At 39.3% G+C, this 9,915-nt stretch overlaps 1 long non-coding RNA gene across 2 annotated transcripts; it reads left to right on the top strand.

The window, feature by feature from the left end:
* Positions 1-3,479: 3,479 nt before the first annotated feature.
* On the top strand, positions 3,480-6,690 carry LOC148693693 (uncharacterized). Of its 2 annotated transcripts, none has more exons than XR_015952139.1 (3): positions 3,480-3,990; positions 4,690-5,516; positions 5,614-5,814. It is a non-coding gene; the product is annotated as an uncharacterized LOC148693693 (long non-coding RNA). The 2 variants fall into 2 exon arrangements; XR_015952140.1 differs by lacking the exon at positions 5,614-5,814 and adding an exon at positions 6,493-6,690 and having other exon boundaries at positions 3,494-3,990; positions 4,690-4,748.
* The last annotated feature ends 3,225 nt before the right edge of the window (positions 6,691-9,915 follow it).

The following is a 9,915-nucleotide window of genomic DNA, read 5'->3' as shown; positions in this document are numbered from 1 at the left end:
CACTATCACATTTTATGGCTTCGTCACCTTCCAGGTGTCGGCCAGCACAGCTTGATTCAGGGTCCAAGTGGACTTTCTGGGTCGGGGTGTGTCAGTTTGGTATCAGAGCATATGTTGGGCAGTATTGTGTTCATCACACGCGTGATGTGAGCGCTTTTGGTTTTTGTGTTTGACGTTCAAATGATGCCACCTCGTCGAATATGGAAAAGTATGCTAACTTTTCTTAAGTTTTGGACAATTATGTTGTCTTCACGACATTTTATAAAATCATTTTGGCGGTTGTCCTTAGAATTAAAACGAAGATTTTCCTTGTGGAGGAAAGGTATAAAAGTGAGGCGAGTTGATGGCCTAAGTAAATGTTTTGATAATCATGTATCGCCAGAGATATTACCAATTAATTTTATCATTATCCTACCGCCGTTAGTATTGATTCTTTAAAGATTGGAAATCTTAATTAGTCTTGATTTCTTAGTAACATTTCGCGGAAGATCATCTGAGGGATAATTATTGGTCGGTCCCTATTAGCACTAATATCTTCAAGCATACTTGGGTTCATGTTGGATCTTTAGGAGGAAGATCGAATGTCGATGAAGTCTTTTTGGAAGTAGATCTTAGGCAAGGTCTTTTTCTAGCATTGGGATTTTTCAATCAACGCTATTCCAGATTTTTGCTTTTGTGGTTGTACTTATTAAATGGGTGAGAATTGGCTTGCGAATGTAAGTTGTCATATCCTGGGAGTTGTAGAAATCCGAAAAGCAATCATCAAATCCTCCTAGGATCAATGAACTACTTCGCTTGAGCCGAATAAATTAGGATCGTGGAAGCTTAGAAATAAGCTTTGTAATAGAACGGTAAACTCCTGATTGTTGTTTTTACCCTATCACTTATCTATGTAAACGAAAACCCTTTGACTAACCACCTCTCGATCACTTCCATAGGTAGACATTAGAATCGAAATGCGGGATGATATCTCACTGTTAGATTGTTATGAGTGTCGAGGAAACTGTGAAGACCTTTTAGTTCGTGTCGTAGAGTTGGTTAGTAGTACTGTAAATTCGAGGACGTATACTTTTGGCGTCATATCCCAAAAACCTTACCACGGATATCACCACATTGTTAAGTTGGTATGGCAACATGATGGAATATTGCTTTTATTTTTTTTTCACGATTAGAACCGTTGAAACGAACCATCTTATTCATTGACCTAAAGTCAACAGTCATTACCTTATTCCGAAGGCTAGATGACACTTCTCTGGGGAGATTTTGTTGATGCATGGTGATTGTCGATTGATGTGATAAGTCAATTCGGATTCAGACTTTCTTAGTATGTTAACGCTTATGTTTCTCGGTGGTAGAACCGCTAAAGATGAACCATCATACTTATGACCTAGAATTAACAATTTCTAATTTCATTGGAATATTGATTGGGACTCTTATGTAGAAGTGTGTCCAAATCTTCATTGATCTTAGAACTTTTTATTACATTTACTTTTTGGAACAAGCTAAGTTCTGTCAGAGGCAATAGTAGAATTAAATTAGCATCTATGAGTGCACAATCGTGTATCTACTCTCACACACTTCCAACATGTCATATTTTATTTAGTTGGGAAATATGAGTATTGATATAGAGTTACCTTTAATCTAACAAGAAATGGTTCAAATGATTTTAATCATTTTGTATGAATGGAGTTAGGAAGTATCTTTTTATATGCGCAGTTCGAGATATGTGGTATATGTAAAGAATGTGAAATTCATTAATCGTGATGCTAAACCAATGATACGCTTATATGATGTTCTAATTGGTGGTTGTTTACTTAAGTAGAAAACAATATTCTTCTTGCTCTAAAAATTGAAGTATTGGCAATAGTTATTTCCTTAAAATGGGTGTTGAAATTTCAACAACAAGACACTTGTGAAGACCACTAAGATAGAAGTGGGATGTAGTCAACCTCTTCGGGTGATGTGATTTAGAAGTTCCCTTTGTGACGTGATCAAAAGTGGAAGTAGGGAAGAGATAAAATCGAGGCTTCCTTTGATGTGTTTTAAATGAATCCTCACTCTAGATGGACCTTGCTTTTGATTAATGTCGTGGGGATATGGAGGATATAGAGTTCAAACTTCCTTGGGCAACTACAATTTTCTAATTGCGTCCAGAGGACGATGACTTTTTGAGAAAACTACTCCTAGACTTCTATACAAATTCAACAAATAGAAACCTGACAAGATTATCATCTTGGTGTATTTATATTTCATCGTGTTACATGTTTCACTTCCAAGCCTTTGGAAGTCGTTATGAAGGTTTTGAGTATTGGAAGTTGTTCAATATCGCATTTCTAACCCTAGATTAACGATTAGTTTGAAATGAGTTACTCAGACCTTTGTGGACGAGTTGCATCTTGTTTGTCCCACCAGTAGCATGGTTGCAGTATATCTTTATCTCCATTCTAGTCATTTGTAACCATATTTACAATTTCGGGTTAACTATGGTATCATTGGGGTTGATGTATGGAGATTTTACGCACAGCGCATATTTAATGGACGCATACTTTTGTTAGAATTATGGGTAACTACGGTTACATTCCTGTTTAGGAGTATGGTATCCTTCGAAATATAATACAAATATTGTATGTGCAGCTTGTGATTTACAACAGATTATTGCGAACAAATTGAGATTGTGATGTAGAAAATTTATGTTATTGACGATGTTGCCTCAGAAGGTAGTGAATGAGTACGATCGAGGCTGGTATGTGTATTTTCCATTGAGGGGCAAGATGGTAATATTGCACCCTCGGGAATTGTTACTTGCTTATCAAGACGACAGTGAATTGTCGATATTGTGAACTGCATACCATAATATTAATAACTTATTCGTTGGGTTATTAAGCAAATAAACAAGTAGATTATTCTACGTTAATATTTGTATTTACTTATTTAATTCGTTAATTGTTGTTTAGGCTTGACCCAAAAATACTACATACTAAATTGCGAAGTGCGTTATGCTTTGAACACGTTTATGTAAAAGAGAAGGAAAGTAGGAATTTGGAGGCATGAAAGAAGAGTCATAACACTCCGATAATGACGGAATGTCATCCTCTTTTATGTAGTCGCTATAACTTGATGTCTTCCTCGTGTATGTATTTACATGCATATATCTCTTTAATTTTGAGTATTCTACATTCGACTGATGATTTTAAATTTCGAGGACGAAATTTTCTTAAGGTGGGTAGATTGTGACAACCCGTTCCAAATTTTACGTTTTTATTTTATTTTAAAAGCGTGAATTTACGAAATTGCCCTAGAGGCAAGGACTTTGACTTCCGTTGACCATCGACTTGAAAGATGTGGGACTTATTCTTTTAGCATATCCTCGTAGTACTCATTGGTACGAACTTTTAGGCGAAAGCCGTTTGCGAGTCCGGATTATAACGGTATAGTTACGGACGTTCGAAATTGGTTATTCAAGGTTAGTGTTTATTTAAATTAAATCCCCACTTTGTGGGGGAAGCCAAATCAGAAATGGAGGGAGAAAAGAGAAAAAAAAAAAAAAAAAAAAAAAAAAAAAAAAAAGAGGAAATGGGTTTTCGTCCACCCGCACCCACCGCGGGTGCCCATGTTCCAAGGCCGATTCCGGCCAACTCCGGTGGAGTTTTTCGATGCCACCACCACCATCTTGAAGCTCTCATTCCCCTCTACAAAACCCACCCAAGAACCACCTTGATTAACCATGGGATGTGGAAGTTTGAGGCCACGAAAGTTGACGAAAATCAATGGTGCTCCGGCCACCCTTCTCGATTTTCCGGCAAATCGGCAAAGCAATGGCCGATGCCACCACTTGGGCTTTGTAGACCATCATCCCAGGAGCAAAACCCAACCAACCTTGACCCCGTTGGACCACCGTAGACGACGAATCGACGTCGGGAAGTTTTAGGCACCCGCCGGCTTCGTGGGCAAAATTGACCATCTTCCGTCCACTTTTGGACTTCGTGGCAGGTATGAAAGTTGCTCCACTCACTGAGATCTTCATTTCTGTGAAGTTTGAGAATTTTTGGAAATAGTTGAATTTTCCGGCAAGTCGGGGCGGCCGACCGCCACCCGCAAAGGCGCGTGCGGCGGCGCGTGGCCAGTGGGCCGCCAATGTTATTTTTAGGCTATGTCAAATGTCTTGAATTTAGTTTTATCATTTGAATGACGTAGGTTGATCGTTGGAACCTAAATTCGTTATGATACGTTACTTGATAAAAATGTGAATCGATGATCCGACCGTTGGATCGTCATCAAAATTGGATACATTATAATATGTAATATTTAAAGATTATAGGAATTTACGGATCGGGAATCCGACTTTCGGATCTTCCTGAATTGGATTTGTAAGTTAGTAAAATAAATGTTCACGGCCACTTGTTTTAGGCAATTGACGGAGATCTGACCGTTGGATCGTAATGAAATTTTAATATGTTATTCTAGAAACATATTGTGGATCGTTGGGAGTTGTGGATTGAAAATCTGATATGCGGATCTTCCGGGTCAAGTTATACAGGGTTGTAAACCCTACCGTCGATCTTTGATCGACGGTTGACTTGTGGTCAATGGGTATCAAACTATTTCAGAATGTCGTTGAGGTTGTGTTTTATGTGAATTTCGTATTCCACGGATAAGAGTTCTGAGATGTGATTTGATAATTGGCCACAGGGACCGATCATTCAGGACGCCTCGATGCGCGTGCTAGAGAAGTATAGTGTGGACTCCAGGTGAGTGGATCTTTTCCTTTTTATTGTGCATATTATTGAGAGTTCTATCGATACTTTTAAATTGATTAGGTATATTACCTTCATATAATTATTGTGAATGCTTGAAGTACCTATATGAACTACGAATGGCTTGATCCCTATTTAGGGTACGTAGGCAGTCTAACGAGACGTTAGATGCAGCCATAAAATATTTGAGACAAAAGCCTTATTTGGGAAATTGAGTAATGCGAAGGAAATTGATAAAGACAAGTTTTAGTTTTGTGAATTAGTTAGTTAATTAGTGTTAATTGGGTTATTATGGATAATTATCCCTGAAAATAAGTAGTTCGAGAGTAGAGCGTTATTGATTGTACATTTCACACCGTATTGTTTATAATTGAGAATGTTTCGACATGGTTGAGTATTAGATTGCATCATGATATATCCATATGTATATTACTTGTATATAATTATTGGGAATGCTTTCAAGTGCAAAGGTGAACTCAGGACACCCAGGTAAGTTCAGGTGAGTTTATGGTACTAGTTGAATCGATTACGTTATAGCATGACTACAGTTATGAGTTAGGCAACTTCGATACTGTCGTACTGGTTGCCATGAGTTGCACATGTTATATTGAGATGCATTGAGAGCTCATAAACCTGCACCCCAGTGTTAGTGCTCCCGCCCGTGGCCAGGGCACAGTCCTTCACGTGATGTTCACCTCCCGCACCTTATGCTCACCTTGGATTCAAGGTAGGTGCACAGCCCTGTCGTACAGACCACTTTAGGTGGTTCCGACTCGTAGGTGACCCGCGATTATTCGCCCAGTCTTCACGTGATCGTAGCACTTATTTACACCCAGGCTTGTCGTACAGACCACTTTAGGTGGTTCCGACTCGTGTGCAGGTATACTTATTGAGCTATGGGCTAGCCAGGATTGATGAGATATGGATAAGTCGTACATGTCACTATAGGTGACTCCGACTTATATGCTAGCCAGGATTGATGAGATATGGATAAGTCGTACATGTCACTATAGGTGACTCCGACTTATATGCTAGCCATGATTGATGAGATATGGATAAGTCGTACAGGTCACTATAGGTGACTCCGACTTATATGCTAGCCATGATTGATGAGATATGGATAAGTCCGACTTATATGCTAGCCAGGATTGATGAGATATGGATAAGTCGTACAGGTCACTATAGGTGACTCCGACTTATATGCTAGCCAGGATTGATGAGATATGGATAAGTCCGACTTATATGCTAGCCAGGATTGATGAGATATGGATAAGTCGTACAGGTCACTATAGGTGACTCCGACTTATATGCTAGCCATGATTGATGAGATATGGATAAGTCGTACAGGTCACTATAGGTGACTCCGACTTATATGCTAGCCAGGATTGATGAGATATGGATAAGTCGTACAGGTCACTATAGGTGACTCCGACTTATATGCTAGCCATGATTGATGAGATACGGATAAGTTGTACATGTCATTTTAGATGACTTTGACTGATATATCACTTTGTATTGATTTAGTTCATTTGGCCTACTTATTAATGTATGGTGGATTTGATGGCAAACCGTGGTTTTGGTCGTTTCTGAGTATGGTTTGGATATATGTATATATGTTGTACTGTCTTATGGAAAACGATACGGATTTTACATTTAGGGGCATTACTTTTAGAGAGGTAGTAACTTTGGGAAGCTTGGTTTTATTGCTTACTCACACCTTCTGTTTGGTGCCCTCCAGGTTTTAGCTGCTGAGTTTGTATCGACAAGAATATGTGGCGAATCTTAGTATTGATGGATATTTTTGAGGGTATGATTCTTACCCACATTACTGTACCTTACTTATGCTCTGACATCGCGTGTGAAATGGGTTCGCTCCCACTCATAGCGCACTCTGGTATTTAGACACTTTTAGATTCAAATTCATTCACTTTTTATACACTATCACATTTTATGGCTTCGTCACCTTCCAGGTGTCGGCCAGCACAGCTTGATTCAGGGTCCAAGTGGACTTTCTGGGTCGGGGTGTGTCAGGAACCCCCATAAACAGTTAATAATTTTCAGCGTAATACTTGTGCATCATCATTGTACAACATCAATTTTATATAAACATTAATTTTCAACGTAATATTTGTGCAGTATCAGCTCATAGAATCTTGCAAAATCAGTTGACATAAGTTTTGGGGGTAGGGGTGGGGGTGGGGGGAACCCCCTTATAAGCATTTAATAATTTTCAACGTAATACTTGTGCAACATCTTTTTTATATAATAAGCGTAATACTTGTATAACATCAGTTTTTATATAAATATTTATTTAAAGGACAATGGATTAGAAATGAGTTAATGGACTATTTAATCCTTTTTGGCGTTTTGTGTTGCATTTGTGTTACAGATTTTTGTGCAGCATCAGTTTTTGTTGATTATATATTTACATTTTAAAATGCACACACACACACACACACACACATATATATATATATATATATATATATATATATATATATATATTCAATTATTTATGTGCAGCATCAGTTTAACTTTATGTTTTTTTTTTTTTTTTTTTTTTGGTGCAAATCATGTCCATTATTAAAGTGTTAAAGTGTGTACATGAAGATTGTGCAGTAATTGTGTCACTTTATCTGCATACTAGTTATAAGGATTTGTGTAGGCAATTAACTTTGAGGTTTCCAAGTTTGTCATCAGGAGGCTTTCTGTTGAAATACTCATTATATGGAGGTGAACCAAACTGTTTATTAGAGTGCAATGAAGATATTCAGACCCTTCTACTAGTGAATAACTTGATTTCAAATCCAGTTGTTGTTTATGTTCAAGCCAAGAAGGAGATGTGTATTGTTTGTACTAGTAGTGTGTTGTCTTGCCTAAGTGAAACTACTAGTATTGGAGATGAGAACCAATTTTTGGGTAAGTATGGTTCTTATGACCCTCACCGTTATGTAACAAATGAGTGGCAGAGTTATATTTCTTATGAGGGTCAAAGTTATTAAGATGGTGTAGTTAAGTTTCGTAGAAAACTTACACAATACTCTAGAAGTGCGCTGCTCCATGAGATGTGCCCCCGCTCAATGTTCTCCGAATACGGTCCGTTTGATGGTGGGATTCCACAATCTTAGCTAATTCTTTGACTTAGATTTGACCATCAATGAATTTTGGTACTTCTTTGACATAGGCCACATCGAAGAAGTTGGGTAGCTGTGATCTCGCCATAAGCTTTTTGATAATTTGAGCAAACGAGATCATGACTGGGCCAATGAGACTTTGAAGATAAGTGGAGAATGAGAGTCTGATTCTTCCCCCGAGCTACATGTTCCCACGGTCTTCATATCCGGTAAGTAAGCTGCTTAATCTCTCAGCTGCCTTGTATTTATGCTAAGTTGCTTTTTAATTTTCTGATTGTCTCCTGCTGCTTTTGTAGATTCAGAATTCAGCTCAACTCCTAAGATTTCTCCGGATATGAAGAAAATGCATGTTGCTCTAAGTATCTCCTCTGAGTACCGTGAGTGGCATTAGCTGCTTAGTCATCTTCGTAGAGAAAAAGGTTGGCTGCCCCCGAGAGAGAAGATAAAATGAATCAAGGCCAAGGTGTTAGCTCATCCTATCACTGTGGTGGAGCCTGCTACAAATGAAGGTGGGAAAAAAAGGCATTCCCTACCTGCTCAAGAGATGCCTGCTGAGAAGAAGCCGAAGACTTCTTCCGCTACTCGTGAAGGTTCACCAGTTGCTCAAGAGACACCTGCTAAAAAGAAACCAAAGACTTTTTTCGCTGTTTGCGAGGGTTCGTCAGCTGCTCACAAGCTTTTGATTGACTTGACTTTTTCCAAGAGCGAGAAAAATGAGGTTACTAGATCTGTGCCGGTGGTGCCTATCGTTTTGAAGGTTACTTGTTCGATTGCTGATAAGATTGCCCAAATTATAAGTTCCTCCGTGCCTCCAGTGCCGAAGTTTGTGCCAAAACGTCCATCTGAGGCTAAGTCTGGTTCACCTTTAGAGATGTTTGCTACTATGAAGAGTGACAAGGTGCCCATGCCTACTAAAGTGGTGCAAAAACTTATTCCCTCTGTTGTTGAGATCGACTCGTCTACTAAGAAGAAAGAGACTGCTAGTGCAGACAGTCTTGAGAAATCCACCAAGTCTGTTTCTGGGGAAGTTACTGAGATTTGTGCGCTTTTGAAACCATATCTTCTTGAGGACATGAATGTATGTGCCAAGTTTGTTGATGGTGTCAAAGGGGTTGTTAGCCCAAGTTCTTTCACGAAGCATACAACCAGGTATAAAAGGGCTGCTCTGCTGGCCATGATGCAGAAAACGATGATTCTGGCAGCCAAGTCTATGCTTCTTGATCAAAAGGATACCAAGGTTACCAAGGAGGTGGCAAGAACCATGGCAACCGAAACTTACTCCACGGTCGAGAAAGTCAAGAAATTAGAATCTGAGCTTGCTGCTTTGAAGGGGTCTAATATCTCTGCCCACACTTCTCTGCAACTTAAGACTGTTCGCCAAGAGATCGTGGATTTGAAGACTAGGCTTGACGTGATCCAAGTAAAGTATGAAAGTGCAGAGAAAAAGATCGAGTGTTACATACCTCATATTCAAGATCTTAAGCATGCCATTTCTGAATTCCACTGCGCTGCTTATGCAAAGGATGAAGAACTGATCGTTGCTTACAACCAAGTGATCCATTTCAAGAAGGTTGTTAATAGGCTTGAGCCTTAAGTGTTGGAACTCCAAGGTGCCTTGAAGATCAACGACAATCTGAAGAAAGAAGTAGAGGAGTTGCAGCGGGTTCGTGTTTATCTGCTTAAGGAGAATGAGCAGTTGAAAGGTGAGAAGGCTGGGTTCGAGGCTTCGCTTACTCAGAATCAAGCCGACTTCTACAATTTGGGTTATGTAGATCATCTCTTTGGGCGGTCGTCCGACTTTAAATTTTCTAGTAAAGACTTCAAAACCTTATTTATTTATCTGGAAGACTTATTCGCCTTTACTTTTGAGTTTTCCATTGGTGAGGTAGTCGGAGAAGTTGGTGCCTAGGGTAGGGCAGCTAGGGGTGAAGTGCTGGATGGTGCCGTTGCTGAGGGCATCACAGCTGATGAACGTGTGGCGACCGAATGGTCGTGGGATGTCCAAGCTGCTGAAGAGTAGTCTTCTA

This window comes from Pyrus communis, chromosome 10 (genome assembly GCF_041283825.1).
Source record: "Pyrus communis isolate YQ-2024b chromosome 10, ASM4128382v1, whole genome shotgun sequence".
In the NCBI taxonomy this organism is placed as follows: domain Eukaryota; kingdom Viridiplantae; phylum Streptophyta; class Magnoliopsida; order Rosales; family Rosaceae; genus Pyrus; species Pyrus communis.
The sequence above is the reverse complement of the archived record's forward strand: the minus strand, read 5'-3'. Positions and strand labels throughout refer to the sequence as shown.